The 21,047-nt window shown below is 51.3% G+C and overlaps 1 pseudogene; it reads right to left on the bottom strand.

The window, feature by feature from the left end:
- Positions 1–8,571: 8,571 nt before the first annotated feature.
- LOC105235216 lies at positions 8,572–14,188 on the bottom strand (annotated as a pseudogene).
- Between the last annotated feature and the right edge of the window lie 6,859 nt (positions 14,189–21,047).

The raw sequence follows: 21,047 nt of genomic DNA, 5'->3' as shown, positions 1-21,047 counted from the left end.
GTTCCCTAGGAAGGACTATGGTACTCATTACCAGTACCAAAAGAGGGCCCCCTCCCCTGGTTTAAAATAAGAATCACAGGAGGATACTTCCTATTGTGTTGTCAAAAATAAAATTTTATTAATAATTATTTGGATGTGCCAGTGTACATTTGTGGAAACATTCTCCACATTTTCCATACCCAAAGCTTCATCAATACACGGATAAAATGCAGGCAACATTGTAATGCACTGCTCATTGGAATACCAAGTACAAGGAGGGGTATTAGAAGTAATAAAAATGTATCTATTATTAAATTTATACAGGTATGATTCACATACAAAAAGCTGTACATAATTAATGTATGCAACTTGACCCTGACAGAACCCGAGTGTCTAGCTAACATATACTCTGATTTAGAATATGGCTTATAAATTATACGATGGTTTTTAGGAGCTAGGGAATCCAGGGACCAACCTCATTCTATCTTATTCTCCCTTCAAACTGCTAAGTTGTTAATACATTCTGCCAACTGCTATCTGAAGAGTGGCCACGCGGGGGCAACAGTGAGTAAACAGCGCAAATCCCACCCCAAAGCCAATTCTTCCTTCATTCTGTTAAACCTTGCTCATTCAATGTTTACAGATTATTTAATGGATTATTAAAAGTGTGACATTGCTGAGTTTTTAAAAAACCAAACTAATTCTTTGAAAATGTTAAAGGTATAATATGTTTTTTAAATTCGAGGAGTTGGTCTTAGGGCAAGCACATGAAGGCCCAGGGGACCCGGGAAAAGGCTGTTATTACTGAGTATGTTCAGATCTACTTAGGAAACAAGTATGACTTATATTGCACTTATTTTCAGAAAGAATGTGTGTCAATTAAAAGTACCACACAAAATAGTGCAGCTCAGAGGAAAACAAAACAAGCAGCAGAGAAAGAGCCACCCCCAGGGGCAAAGAACACAGACCACAGAGGCTAAGCTCAGGCCGATTTGCAGTCTGTAGATAGTATGGAGCTAGAATGCCCCCAAGGTCCCTGGNCTCAGGCCGATTTGCAGTCTGGAGATCGTCTGGAGCTAGAACGCCCCCAAGGCCCCTGGGGTCGCGGGTCAGGCAGGGCGCATACCCTGATGCTGCACTGTGGTAACCAGTGACAAGTCTCCTGGTCACTTCCTCCACGAGACACCCCTGAGCCCCGACTACTCCAGCCTGCTGCTCGGAACTCCCATTCCTCTTTTTGACCCCGTTGTTTACTATTCCCTTCACTTACATAGTATATATGTATGTTTAATTACATAATATTCTGTCACTTAAATGTTTTTGTCATGTTCTCAGTGAAACTATACTTTGCACCATCCATCCTGCTGTATCATCACTTGCTGCATTGCATGACCTAACTGCNCTTAACTGGGGACTAGGAATACCCTCACAGCATCATCACTAGGAGTGGAGAGTTTCCCATTACCATATGGTCATGTTGTCCCCCTTAGCTCAGGGCCACCAGAAAGGGCAGCTGGGGGTGGAGGCACAGGCCAAGGCTGCTAAGTGTGGCTGGGGCAGGCAGAGCTCTGATTTGAGGCTTAACTCCCCTCTAGATTGTGATAGTGAGGGCTCTTCACAGATAGATGGCCATTGTCTGTGAGCCCTGACATGGAAAGGTGGATAATTTCCATTGTGATTCCCTCTCTGACCCTTAGGATATGCAGCAAAGTTACATTTAATTTTTTAAACATTGAGGGACTTCCTGGTTTTCTTTTCTTTATGACTACAGGCTCAATTCCCGTGTGGTCTAAGAATAGAATCTAGTTAATTTCAGGCTTTTAAAATTTGTAGACTTGATTTGTGACCCAACATACCATCTATTTGGGTAATATTTTATGGCCATTAGAAAAGAATGTATTCTGCACTTATTATGGAATGTTCCATATATGTCATTTGGGTGACTTGGGGAGAGGGGCCCTCAGGGGCTCTTGTGGGAGAAGGAAGTCAGGTAAGGGGACCCCAGGCAGTTGTGACCTCACTTCCCTGACAACAGAGCCCAACAGAATTTGGAACCCAGGTAACCAGGCACTCACAATCCAGAGCCAAACCCCTGCCCAGCTCATTTCGTTGGAGATCCTTGAACGAAAAACATGTTTTCGTGCTGCATCCCCAAGTCCGGAGGCTGCAGGCTGAGGAAAGCACACCCTGCAAACACTTCCCCTCGCTGGGGATGTTCTGTCAGGGCTCCCCGACGCCTCTGGCCATTTGGCCAGAAGGACCAAAAGGTGACACCAGGAGGCCCAGAGCCGGCCAGCCCAGGCCCACATGCTCTGATCTGACTGTGCAGCCCCAGGTCCCCTCTGTGTGTGTGTGTGTGTGTGTGTGTGTGTGTGTGTGTGTGTGTGTGTGTAAGAGGGGTCATGTAGGGTGGGCCCACTCCAAGCAGAAGCAGGCTGATGAGGGGTCAATGTCCAATAGGCAGGTCATGTTCACATCCCAGGTCAAGCCTGGCTGGGTGGGACAGGGTGTGTGGGGGCTGCACCCTTCTGCCCAAGGATTATCCAGAGCCCTGCAGGGATGGGTCACTGCATTCCAGGTGCAGGGCTACGCACACACAGGTCTGTGTCTGATATGGGAGCAGCAGGGGGACTGGGTAGGAGGACAGTGGGAATGGCCTGGCAGGGCTGTGATGCCTCTGGGCCAGCTACTGGTCCCTGTCTTTGCAGAAGGCCAAGGATGACACCAAGAGGGAGCCTGTGGACATGCCTTCCTCTCCAGGAGCAGGGACAGGGGATCACCTGGGAAGGATCCTGACTCCACCCAGGCCACTGTCCCCAGTAGCCATTCACTCAGTGAGTGTGATCCAGGAGCCAGAGACCACAGAGGCTGAACCCGAGGGTGAGAAGGCTGGGGCTGGGTGCATGTGGTATGTGGGGATGGGTCGGTGCCGGCCCCACAGGGAAGAGCCCCCAGAGGCTGGTATGGGTCCAGAAGCAAGGACCGGGCTCAGAGCACCCAGTGGGTGGCCTGCAGTTGGGGAGACGTCCCGGGGAGGGTTCCTTCCTGGCTGTGGCTTCTCTGGGCACCCGTGGGCTGGGTTCTGTCTCTACAAAGGCAAAGGGAGAGGCAGGCAGGAGGGTGAGCTTCTCTCCTCTCACAGCTGCTCCACCATCTGAGGAACTAGAGCCGGCTCCAAGGTCTTCAGAGGCTCTAGAGGGAGGCGTGGTGCCTGCAGCGACTTCAGCAGGAGACCAGGAGCCAGCGGGTGACCTGGCACCTGCCCACGGAGAGCCTCAAGCTGCGCAGGAAGAGCCTGCTGGAGAACCTGCCCACGGAGAGCCTGCCCCTGAGTCCGGCACTGCTTCTGCCCCCACACCTGCCCCTCTCTGTGCTCCTGTTCTTGCCCCTCACCCAGCTCCTGGCTTGGATCCTGCACCTGCCACTGCTGCCGACCCTGTCCCTCCCCTTGCTCCTGTCCCTGTCCCTGCTCTTGCACCTGTCCCTGCTCCTGTCCCTGCCCCTATCCCAACCCCTGCCCCTACTCCTGCTCTTGCAGGGCTCCCAGAGCCGCATCCAGAGCCCACAGCCCTGCAGGGAGGGCTGCTTGTGCAATTACCCTTAGTTCCTTCACCGGAAGCCGAAGTCCCACCGGCATGTTTCATCCCCTCCCCCTATGTTCTTTCTCTCTGGTACATATTGACTCTTACTTTATTTTTTCATGTTCTGTATACTGTTTATTATTTGTTTTAAATAAAATTACTTGTTTGCAATTGAACACGTCATGCATATTAAGTATATTCACAATGTTGTGCCACCCCACCAGAACACATTGCTGTGGAATATCCCCTTCCCCAAAGGAGTCCCTGAACCAGAAGCCCTCCCTGCCCATTTCTCCCCCAGCCCACAACCTCAAAACCCCTAAGGTCTCTCTGTCTCTTGTTTACCTGTTCCAGATGTTTCTGTAAGTAGAATCACACAATAGGTACCTTCGTGTCTGCCCACCTATTTTCAAAGGGGACTCCTTTTTTTCTGTGTTTATTTGACACAGCATTTCCCTTATTCGATACTGAAATCCCTGATGGATTACAGATCAGACATGATCATAGAGACCACTTTAGGAATTATGGGCACAATCTCAGGGCCGAGACCCCTGTTCCTGCTGGGACACCACGGCCTGACCTCAGACAGGAAACAGCTGGCTCTTCCTGTGACCCACACAGAAACCAGGGAAATGCAGAAAGCTAGTAGACACACCACAAAGGGCAAAAGCATTGCTCACAACCCAAGGCCAGAGAAAGATTCCCCCTGCCTCTGGTCCAAACCGTGCTCCAAGTCACTGGGTTCCACAGGGACAGAGAACAAACACATGCAAGTCCAAGGGGGAGGATAGGCATGCAGGGATTATGTGTCAGAGATGTGGGAGCTCCCAGGGAAGGACTCCGGCAAAGGAAACCCTATGGAGGAAGCACTGGTCACATTCAGACTAGCAGGTATCTGGTCCGGGGACCAGCAGCCCTGGGGAGAATGTCCCCCACAGGTCGCCTGGGGAGAAGGGTGAGGGGCATCCCTGTCCAGGAGAAGAGTGAGCAGCACCCATCCCAGGTCACAGGTGCAACCATCACCTAGCATGCTTGTCCTCAGTCTCACCCCAGGAAACTCACGCTCGGTTTTTCACAGATGTACNGATGTATTTTCAGGAATGTTCATCACAGCAGTGGTGGAGAGAGCAGGCTATGCACCAACACTAATGCCCAAGGAGATGGATGGGATCCTTGGTCCCAGTCTTCATGATACAATGCCCTGTAGCTACTGTCACAGCTTCCTCTGGGGCACAGGATCTGGGAAGCCCCTCCTGAGACTCCCCTCCTGCCACCCTGTTCCTGGGAACATTCAGAATTGTTTGAGGAGGAGGTGGAGAGGATCCAGGATGACAGCAGGTCCCAGAAGGATGGTCAGCACTGGGAGGACAGTTGGACATACCCTGAGCCACCATCCAGGGCCCGGGCTATGATGCCTTCGGATCTCACCCCAAATAATGGCTCCTGATATAGGGACCCTACTTCCATGGTTTCACTCCCTCCCTCCCTACATCACTTATTCACTCCGTCATTCATTCCCCCTGCCTCTTTCCTTCCCCTCCACCCCTTCCGTCCTCCGCCCCTCCCTCTTTCCCTCACTCCCATCCTCCTCAGGCCCTCCTTCATTCAGCAGAGGATATGCTGGTCCCTGCTGTGTACTGAGCACTTGGGCTTCATCAGTGAGCACCCCCCAACCCACGTGGTCACGTCCACTGTGGGTGGTGATAGGGTCCAGTCCTCAGGGTAAGCAGGGGTGATGAGCACCAGGAATCTGCTCCTGAAAACAGAGACCAGTATAACAAAGAAAAGAATGGAGAGACCCATGCTTAGCATTTCCTCTAGAAAAATCTAGTCCTGAAAAGTAAGTATATCCTAGACTTCGNAATGGAGAGACCCATGCTTAGCACTTCCTCTAGAAAAATCTAGTGCACTGATTCCTAGAACCAACGAAGAGTAAATCATCCAGTGTTGATGGGGGTTTGTGACACACCTTTTCTGACCAAATGACAGCGATTCAGCCAACACCTCCAGGGCCTCCGATTCTTCCCAAGGCCTCTGCAATCCTCTGATTCTCCCATCTACCTCCTTGGGAAGCTCTGTCCTGTTGTCTTCCTTGTTGCCTGCCTCTTCTGGAACCCTTCTGTGGCCTCCCCACCAGGGCCACCCTCACCGGGATTTCCCATGACCCATGGCTAGGTACCCGCATCCTGTGCTGGGCCCTGCGAGCCGTGTGCTTTGTGCAAGGACTGTGTGCTCACTCTGGGTCACATGGCATCTCCCCTTGCAGCGGGCTGCATCTTCCTACGCTGGGTCTTCTCTGAGCAATCTGTGAGGCAAGACTGTGCCCATGTCATGGGCACTGAAGCACGAGTCTTGAAGGTCCAGATAACCTGCTCCCAGTCCCAGCGTGTAGAGAATAGGCTGAGGTAGGTCTCCAAGAAGAGGAGGACTTGGGCCCAGGGTGCCTGAGAGAGGGCATGGCATAGTGAGACTGCAGGAGAGCGAGCACAGTGGCGGCCTGGTGCTCAGGCCTGCTGGGAGACCAGGTCCTACATGCATTGGCTCTGTCCCCAAGACTGAAGGCCATCAGGTATACAGACTCCCAGGCTGCAGGCTGGCTGTGACTTGCAGGGGGGAGGCACCGCTGTTGCAGGAGAGAGCCCTCCACAGGGAGGAGGGGGCAGGCACCCCCCAGCAGCTAGAGGAACTCAGGGTGTCCACACTCCCAGGCTGCAGGCTGGCAGTGGCTGGCAGGGAAGGAGGCACCGCTGGTACAGGAGAGAATCCTTTGCAGGGAGGAGGGGGCAGGCACTCCCCCAGCAGCAGGTGCACTGGGGAGGGCTGAGGGGGCATCAGCAGACAGCAGTGGCTGCAGCTGGGGTCTCCACACAGGCCCCTGCCTCAGGCCCAGCTCGAGATTGGATGGCTGGCCCAGGACCGCTCCCTCAAGTCCCCACTCCCAATCCTTTGTACTCAGCTCAAGGGACAAGAAATGGCCAATAGCTTAGGTGGTGTTGTGTGCACAGGGACGTTTGTTTTTCTGGCCCATGCTGTAACACTGCATGCATTTTAAAGATCTCAAGGCTTTGATTCAAAAACTGTAGGAAGATAACTTTGTAGCTTTCTGGAAACCTGTCTCTGTGCCTTGAAGCCCTCCCATCTCACCAGCTCTGCTCAGAATACCTCCAGTCCACAGACCCACAGTCTTCAGTCCTCAGATGGCCCAGACGATGTGATCCAGATGGGGCAGCAGGACACACTGAGGATTTCAGCAACCCCCCCAGAAAGTGAGGGTACCAATGGGTGAGCTCTCTGAAAACAGCCAGGTCAGGGTTCCAAGAAGACACCAGAGGCACAGGAGGAACTGGGGAGCATCTGAATGTCAGGCGGGGACAGTCAGAGCTGCCAGGCCCTATTCCCTAAAGCTCCTCATCACTCAGCCTTTCTTCCAGTGAATCTGCTTGGTTTCTGTTTGCCCCAACTGTTACCTGTTGCCCTGGGCGGCAGAGATTCACATATGCCTTTAAATGTTTAGGACATCGAATGCCCTTCAGTAGCCACCTCACTATAGTTGGTGGTAAGCAAGNTGCTATTAGCCAATTTCAGAACATAGAGAATTTTATCCAACAAATGACTGTGTTTCCCTCTTCTTTTTTTTTTTTTTTTTTTTTTTTTTTTTTTTTTTTTTTTTTTTTTTTTTTTTTTTTTTTTTTTTGCCCCGGCCCCGGGGGGGGGGGTGTCCGGCATCTACACTGAACAGGTCTTCAAAGCTGCAGATTGGCTGGGATCATCTTCAGGCTGAGAAGGAAGATGAGGGGAGCAGAGGGGACTGAGGAGGCTCAGCTTAGACAGGAGAGGGCTGAGCCACTCCTTTGGGGGAAAAGTGGGTCAGGTCCAGGCTCATGGGGACAAACCTTAGGCCACTGTGTTACATGAAATAAGCCAGTCCCTGAAGGACTGATACTGGAGGACCCCACTTGTGAGGGACGGAGAGCACTCTGATTCATAGAGATGGAAGGAGCTGCTGAGTGCTGGGCCTGGGGAGGTGGAATGGGGTTTAGGGTCTAGTGGGTAGAGGTTCATTTTGGGATGATGAAGAAGTTGTGGCGATGGATGGAGGTGGCAGGTGCGGAGTAGTGAATGTACATATTGCCACTGAATTGTACCGTGAAATGTGCTTGACAGTATCAGTCGTATGTCCATTACACCACAATAGGAAAGTAGTGAGTCAGGAGGACGGGGCCATCGCGAGTCCCAGGAGGGCCCTGGAGCAGGGATCCTGTATCTTGGTTCTCGCTCTCACGCTCTGCCCCTTGTTGGTGACCAAGCTCACAGTAGGCACTCAGTGAATTCTTGCTAACACATAGTGCAGAGAGAGTCCACATGTGCAAACCCTGCAGTGGGCACTAAGGGATCCCAACTGGACGCGCATCCAGGTGGAGCCAGTGCCCACATCTCGCAAACACCAGCACAGAAATAGCCATTTAAAACCAAGGCAGGGACCAGAAATAACCCAGAGGGCTCCATGCTCCTGGAGGCCGTGCTAGTGGTCACAGCCTCTGGCGGTCAGGGGACCGGGGGTCTGAAAGTTGGCTCAGCGCACCCCTGACCCTGAAGGCTGTTGGCTGCTGCGAGGTGCAGGGACTGGGAGGAAGACCCAGCCAGGGTCCGTTCTGGCTCCAAGGCTGCTGCAGGGCCGCTCCCAGCCCACCAGGCGATGTCTGTTTAGAACCAGGGAGAAAACCTTTTCCCTCCATTGTTCTTTTTAATGCTCAGTATTGACACAGAAAAACATTCAACATAAAACTGGAGCAGTTCGCAGCTCCAAATGACCAAGAAATGATTGAAATGGACTGACCACAAAGAAAGGAACTTGCACCCCAGGCAGGCCTCCTGTGCATGGGGGTGGCTAGGGGCCCTGGACTTGCCTGAGCGGGCAGTGCTGGACTCCACAGTCAAGGGGATAGAAGAAGGAACATGCTTTTATGGCTTCGCTCTGAGAGGCAACCCTGATGGAGACGGAGTGAGCCCCTCATTCGTTCTGGATATCCCAGTGATTCTTGGGCACTGCCTGAATCTCAGCATCTTCATGACCCGCGTGGTGGGAGGGCAGCCCAGCAGCCTCAGGTCCCAAGTGACCTCCGGAGCTTGGTGGGCTTGTGGTTCAGATGGCTCTTGTCCGGCCACATGGCCTCCATCCCATTGGCCTGGTCGACCCCCATTGCCTGGTGACAGGCCAATGTCAGTCAGTGAACCTCCACCACTGACCTCCCCAAAAAGGCCCCCATATAGTAAAAGTTGCCCTGGTCCCTGGCGACGTGGGCCTGGGACTGCGGCCGGCACGCATAGCTGAAGTTCTCATTGGCCACCCAGTAGAAACTGGGGTACAGAGTGACAAATGGGGGACAGGATCTCCACACCCATGTGGTCACGGAACATCATGTCCACACCCACGCACACCAGGTCGTCCACCTCATGGAGGAAGCACTGCTCACAGAAGCAGCTGATCATCGCCATGTGCTGCATGGACACATCCTGCCAGCATGGGGTGCCGCGGACCTCGAGGACCACCACCCTCCAGCCTTCCTGGAGAGGCACACAGGCCCGGCAGCTGGTGGATGGTGAGACGTACTAGGTGACCCTGTGTCCACCATGAGGAACACCACCCACTGGCCCTCACGGAGGGACACACGGGCACAGCAGCCAGCTGATGGGTGAAGATGAACTGGTGACCCTGTGTCCACTGTGAGGAGCACCACCCTCCAGCCTTCCCAGAGGGGCACAAGGGCCCAGCAGCTGGTGGTTGAAGACGTACTGTGACACTGCGTCCACCATGAGGCACCGCAGCCTTGAGGACAACCACAAACTGGCCCTCACGGAGGGGCACACGGGTACGGCAGCTGGCTGATCTCTGAAGACATACTAGGTGACACTGTGTCCACCATAAGGACCACCACCCTCCAGCTCTCACAGAGGGGCACATGGGGCACAGCAGCCAGCTGGTCAGTGAAGACCTAGTAGGTGACCCTCTGTCCCACCATGAAGTGCTTCTTCACCGTCTGCAGGAACAGCTCCAGGAAGTCCACATACCTACAGGGACAGGGGACAGGGTGAGAGGAGGGTCACTGCCAGAGGCTGGCAGCAGGACCCCGAAGCTGAGGGCCCTAGACCTGTGTACCTTCTTCAAGGGGCAGGCCCTGGGCTGCTTTAAGCAACAGCCACTCTCCTGGCCTCTCCTGAGTGAGTCTGCCCATGGGGCCTCCCTACCTTCTGCTCCCAGAGATGGGGGCCATCAGCACCCCATCTTACAAAGGGGTGCCTAAGGCTTAAGAGGTTGGAAGCCCATGTAGCCCCACATGGGCTCTAGCTTGCTGGAGCCAGGAGCACTCCCCCTGTGCTGAGCTCCCGGGCAAAACCCCAGGTCCTGTCCCCACCTGCCAGGAGTAGAACACCTTGGGGCACAGCCCTTGTTTCTATGCCCTACAGTCTGGATAGAACCAGCAGGGCCGGCCACCGGCCCCATTTTGTTTTGAGTGGGATATCACCGGACCCCACAGAGCTGTCTCCACCTCCTGAAGGGTCCTCCCTTCAAGGCTACTGGGCATCCTGCTGACAAGGTCCTCAGGAAACCCCTGGTATTCCTAGGATTCATCACCCTCGAACTCCCCCGGGTCAGGACTCAGGTCCAGCCCTTGGTCAGTGAAGGGGAAAGAGGACCTCTGGAAGAAGAAGGAGCTTGCTTAGGCCCCAGCCTTGAATCCAAGGGTGTAAGCTTCCAGGTCCAGGTCTACATCTCCCCAGACAAGAAGCTAGGAGTCTTGTCCAACCACCTCACATGTCTGGTCCCCCTTTGAGGGGACTACCTGCTCCCCACCATGGAGACAGCAGCTCCCCCATCATCAGACAAGTTTGGTGAGCCCCTCTGAGACTGATCTTTTTGTGCAGACACTAAGGCTACGTCCTTACACCTGCCCCATCTCGGGCAGGTTAGCAAATTGCTCACAACGGGAAGGCGGGAACTACATTTAAATAGCCGACATGCACATTCAACCAGCAGACATGAGTCAGGTCATCAGGGGGCAATTCGGGGCCCAGCCAATGGGGAAACAAGCCAAACATGAAGCAGGGGGAGAGAAGGGTGCTCCTGGGAGAGGGCACAGTGAATGCAAAGTCTTGGACTCAGGCCTCAGGCACATGTGGGACAATCATACCCCTGGGTGTCCCACAGAGGGGCAGGCCATGGTGGGAGAGGTGAGGCTGGAAAGGATGGGCAGGAGGGGAGCAGACCACAGAGAGGCCCAAATGTTATGTGTATAAAAGATCACTCTGGTTACTGGAGGAGAATGGGCTCTGTGCCAAAGAGGGAAAGGAGACCCCTAACCCTAACCCAACCATAAACCTAACAAGCCGTAACACCAATCCTAACCACTAATACCAACCCGAATGAAATCATCACAAAATCAGCAAATAAATTCCTACACCTGTCTTAAAATAGATGTAAGAAGCCTGATAAGAAAAATTGCAAAACCAAGAGCTCGTAAAGATATTGTACATCATAAGTGTCTCTTCACAAACTTCTCAAAATTTGTTCAATATACTGAAAGCAAGCAATGTTATACTCTGCAATAAATTTTTAAATAAAAACATGTGGTTATATTAATTGATGCAGAAAAGGTTCTAACCAAAATCCAATGTCTGTTGCTGATATAAACACTCCTGAAAACAGGAATAAGGGGTAATTTTTTTCAATAAACCTACAGCAAACACCATGCTCAAGTCTCAAGATTGACAGCTCTACTCTGAAATCAGGAACAAGGACAGGATGCTGGCTTTCAAAGAAGGACAGACACTGTGTGATTCCACCTGTATGAGGTATCTAGAGACAGAAAGTTGAATGTGGCTGCAGGGCCGAGAGGAAAGGGGAATAGGGAGTTAGTGTTTCATGCACACAGTCTCCCTTGGGGAGAAAGAAGAAGTTCTAGAGAATGATGTACAACCCTGTGAAGTCAGCTAAGGCCAGAGAACTGTGAACCTGAAATGTTTTAAGTGGTAAATGTTACTATGTTTAGTCACAGTGAGAAAATGAAGGACTGATGCATGTCACCATGTGGACGGACACTGAAAGCCCCAGCGACATAAGCCATCCAGAGAGGCCACCCAGATTGGAGCCATCTGTGCTCCTTAAATCCATCAGGGTTGTGCAAATACGGGAAAGTCTCAGGAGCAATTGCAGAAGAAGAAAACTGGATCCAATTGGAGCAGGATATTTCAGACAGTGGGGCAGGTGGCAACAGTTCAAGTGGACCTGTGGTCTGGGTTATAATATGGAAACCGCAATGATTTCCTCATTCAGGGCTATGTGGTGGTTCCGTGGGAGAGTGTCCCTGTTCGGGGTAAAACTCACTGAAGCGTCCCCTGTGTAGTGGCAAATGTGGTAAAGAAACATCAGCTGGGGAGTCTGAGTGTGGAGATCCAGGGTATTTGTGCTGCTGTGACAGGTTCACTGCACCTTGAAATCACCGCAGACTCAAGTACTCTTACAAACAACCACGTCAGCACCAGGTCACAGGAGCAGAGACCACATCAAGCTTCCTGATGGAGGCCAAGTCCTCCCAGACCCAGTTCACCCACCACAGAGAGGCCACTCACCAGTGTAGGAGGCCACATGTTAGCAAGAGACTCGTGGGAGGGTGACATCGGGGGCCCCTGTGTCTCAGGTGCAGGAGAAGCAGCGGGATCTGGAATTTGAATTTTCCACAAGGCTCCACCAAAAACTGGTTACAACTGTGAAAATGCATGAAGGGAAGGCTCAGTCAAGTGGATGAGGGTCGCCAGAAGGGGTGCTGGGTGGGGGAGCCAACCGCTCAGTGTCAATTACACGAACAACTGTCAATTACAGACCCCACATTAGAAGCTCCACAGCACAGACTCACCAGTCATAGGCCCCAAAGGGAAAGACGCAGGTTTCACCTCCTCCCAGAAATCACCACCCCTGCAGCTCAGGTGGGTGAGAACCCTCCTTCACCCCAACCCTGCTTCTCTCCAGGGGACTTTCCTTCAGAACAACCCTCCCAACTACCACCTCCTCCTCAGTGAAATACTCAACAGGGGACAGCCCTGCTCTCAAACACCCTTGAGACACCGACGACAGACGTCGAGGGAGACGAACAGCCGTGTCCTCGGACACCCATGAGAAACCGAAGACAGACGTCGAGGGAGACGGACAGCCCTGATCTCGGACACCCATGAGACAACGACGACAGACGTCGGGGGAGACTGACAGCCTTGTCCTCTGACACCCGTGAGACAACGACGACAGACGTCGAGGGAGATGGACAGCCCTGCTTTCGGACACCCGTGAGACACCGACGACAGACGCCGAGGGAGATGGACAGCCCTGCTTTCGGACACCCGTGAGACACTGACGACAGACGTCGAGGGAGACGGACAGCCCTGTCCTCGGACACCCATGAGACAGCGATGACAGACATTGAGGGAGACGGACAGCCCTGCCCTCGGACACCCGGGAGAGACCAATGACAGACATCCAGGGAGAAGGACAGCCCTGTCCTGGGACACCCGGGAGACACCGACGACAGACGTCGAGGGAGACGGACAGCCCTGTCCTCGGACACCCGTCGGACACTGACGACAGACATCGAGGGAGACGGACAGCCCTGCTCTCGGACACCCGTGAGACACCGACAACAGATGTCGAGGGAGACAGACAGCCCTGTCCTCGGACACCCATGAGACAGCAATGACAGGCATCCAGGGAGACAGACAGCCCTGCCCTGGGACACCCGGGAGACACCGACGACAGACGGACACCCGTGAGACACCGATGACAGATGTCGAGGGAGACGTACAGCCCTGCTCTCGGACACCCATGAGACACCGATGACAGACATCCAGGGAGATGGACAGCCCTGTCCTGGGACACCCGGGAGACACCGACGACAGACGGACACCCCTGAGACACCGAGGACAGAGGGCGAGGGAGACACGCGGAGACCGGAAGACACTCTGAGCTTGGGGAAGAACCGACGCCCGGAGAACATCTGCTCTCCCCACAGCCATCTGCAGAGCACGCGCCGTCCGAACCTCCAGACACCGAAACGACAGCCCTGACTGGGTGTGGACGCGGGGAGGACCCTGCGGGGCCGAGGCCTGGGGCGGCGGGAGGAGCAGGAGCACCAGGCGGCTGGCAGCTCCCTGACTGCAGACTGCCTGCAGAGCCCCAGGAACCGGATCCCTGTGCGGGTAAACAGAGACCCACGGACCAGCCCAGTGGATCCGAGCCCAGAGAGGGGAGACCTCACAACCCCACACACAGCCCCACAGCACCGCACACAAACCACAGAAACCCCACCGTCTACACAGCGCGCCCTTCCTCGCGGGGTCCTGTGAGCACGGAGCCCTAGGCAGTCCCTGCTCAGGCGGCTTCTCACCTTCTCCTCCCTCAGCGGGTCCTGAGGAGACCCGGGTTCTGTGGGTGTGGACACTGCTCCATGTCCTCTAGAAGCCTCCACAGCGGATCTTGATGAGGGCAAGCTCCTGTCCGCGTGGACGCGGCCCCACGTCCTCCTGAAGTCTCCACAGTGGGTCCTGAGGAGGCCGGGCTCCTGTCCACGTGGACGCAGACCCATATCCTCTACAGCAGGTCATGGAACGCCGGGCTCCTGACTGTGGATGAGGCCCCACGTCCCCCCGGGCCTGGGCGTCAGCACACAGGGTCCTGAGGACTTGGAAGGCCTGTCAGCTCCCCGGAAAGCGCATGCCCCACGGGAGTCGCGGAGCTGGACTCGGGCGCCCCCTGCGGGCCGTGGGGTAGTGCAGGGTGCGGGGCGCTCAGTTCAGTGGAGGCACCTGTCCCTTCTGGGGTCCAGCTGAATCCATTACATTTGGAAAATTCAAACTGAAATGGTGACCAATTACCCCCGACATCTCCAGAAATAGAAACAATTAATTAGAAACCCTACGGAATTAAGCGAAATGCAGGCACAAGCTTTACAACTTACACCAAAATTCATTCAACATTGTAGATAAATTTAAAATGTAAAACTGTCAAAAAGAAAACATAAAAGAATATCTACATGACCTTGGGTTTGGTGATGAGTTTTAACACAACACCAAACGCCAATCCACAAAAGAAAAAAAACTGATGACATGAACTTCCTAAAATTAGGAAGTTCTGTGAAAGACCTTGCTCAGAAACTAAAAGACAAGCCACAAACTGGGAGGAAATATTTGCAAAACATATATCTGGTAAAAGATCTGTATTCAAAATATACAAAAAAGTATCAGGACTGAACAATAAGGAAACAAACCTCCTAACTGATAATGGGTAAGGATCTAAAACGCCTGGACAAAGAAGATATGCAGATACCGAATAAGCGTAAAAAAATATGCTTGACGTCATCATTAGGAAAGTACAAGTGTAAACAACAGTGAGACAGCACTGCACACCTATTCCAAATGCTGAACTCCAAAAACAAGAATACCAATTGCTGGAAGGTGAGGAATGGCAGCAACCGTCCCTTCAGAAGACAGTTTGGCCATTTTCTCCAAACCTAAATAAGTCTCACGTTAAGGTCCAACAATTGTACTTCTAGTATTTAGACCACTGCTTTGAAAAGCTATTTCCAAACAAAAACATGCAGCTATGCACAGCAGCTCTATTCATAGTGGTTACAAACTTAACGAAGCCAGGATGTCCTTCCAGTGATGAATCCATAAGCAAACTGAGTGCATCCGTGTGAAGGAAGCAGAACATGCCAGGCAAAATGTGGCTCTTTGGCACAAGGGTTATTGGGTGGATTAATTTTAAGAAACAGCAGACATGTGAGAATCTCTGACAAATGGGTAAAAGTTGCTGTTTGGTGAGTGAAAGGTACGCTGATAAAGGAAAGCTCCATTGGTAGGCCTGTCTCCCTGTGTATCAGGAAGAGAATGACTAAATTTCAAGAAATTCTTACTGAAAGAAAAAGCACAGACTTAAATCTGTGTAACAACCATTCCCTCATTTACTGTGCTCACCTGATAACATCCCTTAACTGGCCTTCCCACCACCTAAAATCTTTTGGTCTTTAGTTGAAGATAGCATTTAGAGTGAGGGCTGGGTCACTCCAAGGGGTTACTCCATTTTCCTGGGTATCTCCTATGAATACAGGACATTTGAATGATATTAAACTTTGACTTGTTTTTCTCCTGTTAATCTATTCAGCAATAAAAAGAAATGAACCATCATCCCCATACAATGACATGGATGAACTTTACACGTATTTCTCTAAGTCAAAGAATCCAGTCTGAAAAAGTTACACACAGAGAGACCCCATTTGTAGGAGATTCTGGAAAAGGCAAAACTAGAGGTGATAAAATGATCAGGGGGTGAATTCCATCATATTTTAATGATTTATACCTGCCCTTACTCATTTGTCAAAACCCAAATATTTTGGGACACCTGGCTGGCTCAGTTGGTGGAGCATGCAACTATTGATCTCGGGGTTGTGAGTTCGACCCCATGTTGGGTGTGTAGAGTACTTTAAAATCTTTAAAAAACACAAACAAACATGTTTACATCCCCAAGAGTATATTATAAGCTACTGAAATAAAGTTACTTAGGATGTGGGAGTGTCACAGGATGGTGTAGAGGCCAAGGGCAGGCTGCCCCAAATCTGCCACTTTGACATATAAATATTTTAAATAAAAGTTACTTAAGAGACAGCCTATGTAAGAGGGACACTCAATCCCTCCTCTGTCCCTCTGGAAGCAGGAAATCTATCTGCACATGAAGACCTCCCTGTACCAGGAGGTGAAAAGACTTCCTAATCACCAGAGATGGGAAATTTAGAGCCCAGAAGGTTGCATAAACAACCCTTGTTACTTTTGACTAATTTACTATCCCAGANACTAATTTACTACCCCAGCCTGAATTCTGTTTAGAATTCCTTACTAATTGAAGCTCCCAAGGTTGTTTTCCTTCTTCTGTGAATTTCTCACAGATTTATTTTCTCTTTGTCCACAAAGTATAAAACCTGCCTGCCTTCGTCATTTAATCATGTGTACATGATTAAACTTTGTGGGTTTTTTACCCTCCTGTTAATCTGTTTCATGTCAATGTATAATTCCCAATCCAACTGAAAGAGCCTTGAAATGAGCAAAATTTCTTCTGCCCCTTCAGTGGGATACAGAATATGACAAAGAATCTGACTGTATTGGAAATGTAGGAAAAAACACCCACTGCAGGTTGTATGGCAAAAGATGCTGACCTTAGTAAACTTTGGAAATGAGTGGAATCTGTAGACTAAAGGAAAAAGTTTCCCATCAGGGTGGTAGCTAACAGATCTGAAGACACCCCATCTGTAATCTGGAATGGAGCAATGAATTAAATACATGGCAGGTGGTGAGAGCCAGTTTGTCACTGTTGGAGTAAAAAGTTACAGATCAGCAAAGGAAGAATATCACAATACAACCAGGTTGGAGACATCAGCATGAACTCATCTTTGGCTCAATATGGATACAGACAGTACCACAAGGAAATCTTTAATTAGGTGTGTTTACATTGGTTGGAATACATGCATATATTGCCTTGCATTGTCCGCTGAGCACATTCAGTTCCCACAGGTAAGACTTTAATACCATTCTCTAATAAAAGGAGCCAGATCTCTTTTAAGATATTGCTAATAATAGGACTGAGACTGTAAATATAGGAGCCAGGATAATCTTGAAGTATCAGAAAGTAAAGAAGTACCAGAGAAAACCCTACAAAGATGGAATGATGTCCACAGAAAACAGGAGACAATGGAAAGCACTGGTAAAAAATAAATGATTTGTTAAAAAGAAACCACAGGCCCCAAATGGAGTCACTTAACATTAAGAGACCCAGGTCAGCAAATGAGGTCTTACCACCTAACCCAATGGCAGTTTCACCCACCCCGACCTCCATGTAAACTTTAACCAGTCAACCTGGAATATGTACTGAATGGCCCCTTCTGTTCCCCTTAGGAGGGCAACCCTGCCTTAAACAATGCATTGTTTGCTAACGATTTCCTTTCTTCAATTCCCTGTCTGCTTTTAAAAGCCTTTCCTTCCGTGCAGGTCAAAGGCGGTCCTTTCTATTTGCTAGATGGGATGCTGCCCAATTCATGAACTGTTCAGTAAGGCAATGTGATCTTTAAATTACTCAGTGGTATTTTTATTAACAGATTACACAGGTTTTACAATTGGGGTTGAATAGACCTCTTCTATAAGAATTCCAATTAATAAACATAGACACTCAGCTACCCATCAAGGAGGTGCCTCTGACTCCCCTCTCCTAAACTGTGTGGGCTCCGCAGTGTCTTCCTGCTCACAAGGACACACCATAGGCACCTGGGAAAGTAACTTCATGGTGGGGAAGCCTGACCAACACAGCCTCAGCCAGGTGACCAAGGTTAACACAGACAGTGACAAGTGTTCCTTGCTGTACAGTGATGACAGAGCACTTTACCTCTGTGATCCGCTTCCCTGAAATCCACAACCCCTGTCTAACCATGAGAAAAACAAGTAAATCCCAATGCAGGTCTATGTACAAAATGCCTGACCAGTCCTTCTCAACACCATCCAGGTCATCAAAACAAGACAAGTCACAGCCAAGCAGAGCCTAAAGAGACATGATGACCACATGTCATGGGGTGCCCTCATGGGATCCTGGAACCAGAAAAGGTAGAACAGAGGGAACCTGGATAAGTATGGACTTTAGTAAATAATAACTTATCAACATTTGTTCATTGATTGTGACAATTTATGACAAATTTAAAGGTTAAATAAGAGAAACCTCTTACACCAGACTGGAAACCTAGAGGAAATGGGTGATTTCCTAAGAAAAATGCACATTAACAAAATAGACCCTAAAATAAGGAAAAAACAAGCAGACCAATTAGCCACCATCCAGGGCCTCTTCCTCGTGCTGATTCTCCTCTCACTGTTCTGGGGTTTTCCTCTCCGGGGACAGAGAAGGAACAGGGACAGAACTATTCTGGAGCTCCGCTGAGACCTGACCTCACTCACTGTCTTCCTCTCCCCCAGCCATGCTCCTCCCCGTGAGGACACGTGCACGGGGAGTCTCAGGGATTGTCAATCCTGATGTGTCACCTAGCACTCTGGATGGCAAGGGACTGGACACACTTACTGAAGTAAAAGAAGTTAATATATTTTAATGGTAGAAATATGTTAATACTTGCAAGAGACAAGTTAACAGTGGTTTTGGACTGGCAGGTCCAGAGGCTGGCAATCATCCTGCTAAGTGCTCTGGGGTGGCCCCATTCCCAGGCACAGTCTCTCTCACTGCATCTGGGGCCTCCCACAACTCCAGGCTGACACCCACTCACCAACCGTTCTAATGGGAAGGGTTTCTCTTTCCCTTGGGTTCCGTGTAAAGTCCTGACTTTCAGTGTCTTTGGCTCGGCTTGGGTCACACTCTCATCCTTGAAGCCATTAGAGCACCCGGAGAACAGAGCATGGGGTTGGGTAGAATTGGATCATATGCCCATTTCTGAGGTGGGTGGAGAGTGGGGTCTGCCCTCTGGAACTGTTTGGATGGGAGGTAGGTGAGATGTGGTCCCAAGGGCAAGCTGCGGTGCTGGACTTGGGCATGAGAATGGATGCCAGGCTGGGAAAGCAGCAGATTCCACATCGCTGGTGGCAGACTGCATGGCTGTGGAACCTGAGGCCCAGGGAAGGAAGGGGTCACTTATGGTCAGGGCTGCAGCCATCCATCCAGTGCTCTTGCTCTTCTCCCACGATGGCAAGACGCTCTTCCACTTGCTGACAAAGCAACTTTGCTGCTGGTGGGAAACAAGACTCCTGCCTGGGCACTGGGTCCTCTCATCTCAGAGACTGGAAGGCACACAGACCTCACTCATGTCCCTGGGAGGAGGGAGCCCCAGAGTGACACCTACCCCCACATTAATCACCCATCCCCAAAGAGCAAACTGGCTCATTTTCCAGTCTCTTCTCTCTCCCTTACAAAGAGCAGATACCAAATGTGTGGGTGGTGAGGAAATTATTGCTCAATGAAGCAGTGGGAGGCTCAAGGATTATCCCACAGCACAGAATCCACATTTGGCAGGCTGTTCAAAGGCCACAGACCCTGGATCATGCATGCAGTCTCAGTGAGATACTGCCTGCTGGGACACACAGTTGTTCCTATATCCTTGATTCCTTTTTTTTTTTTTTTAAGATTTTATTTATTTATTTGAGAGAGAGAGAGACAGACAGCGAGAGAGGGAACACAGGCAGGGGGAGTGGGAGAGGAAGAAGCAGGCTTCCAGCAGAGGAGCCTGATATGGGGCTTGATCCCAGAACGCTAGGATCGCACCCTGAGCCAGGCTTAACGACTGAGCCACCCAGGCGCCCCCTAATATCCTTGATTCCTAACAAGTATGCGTGTCAAATATTTGCATTATAACTGGAGGCCAAAGGACTGCCAGGCCATTCTGTTGTATGGCTGTCGTATCCAGAGCCACACTCTGTATTTGGAGGATTATTACCACTCTTAGCAGGCTCAGAGTCTGTGAAGGAGGAGGTGCTTGCCTCAAGCATACAAATGTTAGGAATGGAAACATCCCATGGGGCTGTCTACACTGCCCATGGACCTGTTACTTTGCCAAGAGCACAGTCAGCTCAGTAACCTGCTGGGAGTGGTCAAGATCCAGACTGGCCTGAGCTGGAGGACCATAGATGCCTGCCTGGATGGTTGGAGGCCAAAGGTAGCCCTTTCTGAGACCTGACTGTCTACTGCTCATCACTCAGATAGGACCAAGGATCCAGCCAGTTGCGAGAAGGCCCCACCAGCCACACAAGAAAGCTGTATATGGGAGCAGGTAGGCCTCTGCACGGGTCCTGTATGGATCCATACATGTCTGCTGCATGCTCTCATGGGCCAGGGCTGTGCTGGAACCTGGGGCAGCCCAGGCAGGGTGGGATCAGGATCCGGTATAAGCTCTGCACAGCCCTTGACTGGAGTGCAGTTGTGTTTCAAACAATCAGTGCCCAGAGGGATATCTCACTCTTCTTCTGTTAGAGCCCAGGACTGAGGGACAGAAGAAAAAGACTCCAACTCAGGCCATGACTCATGTGTGACTCTGGATAATTCCTGTCCAATGTGGTGGCCCAGAGACATGGAGGAGGGGAAAGTGAGCCCATTAGGCATAAACCCAGACCCAGACCCTGACCCTGATCTTGACCCAGATCCAGATCCTGGCCCAGACCCTGACCTGATCCTGACCCTGGTTCAGACCCTGACCCTGACCTAACCCGGACTCAGACTCAGAACCAGATCCTGACCCAGACCGAGACCCTGACCCTGACCCTAGCCCTGACTCTGGACCAGACCCAGACCCTGACCTACACCCAGACCCAGACCCTGGTCCAGACACTGATCCTGCCTAGACCCAGACCCTGAACATGACCCAGACCCTGATGCTTATCCTGACCTAGACACAGACCCAGACCCTGACCCTAACC

This window comes from Ailuropoda melanoleuca, chromosome 2, assembly GCF_002007445.2.
Source record: "Ailuropoda melanoleuca isolate Jingjing chromosome 2, ASM200744v2, whole genome shotgun sequence".
NCBI lineage: Eukaryota > Metazoa > Chordata > Mammalia > Carnivora > Ursidae > Ailuropoda > Ailuropoda melanoleuca.
This window is presented reverse-complemented; position numbering and strand designations above follow the sequence as displayed.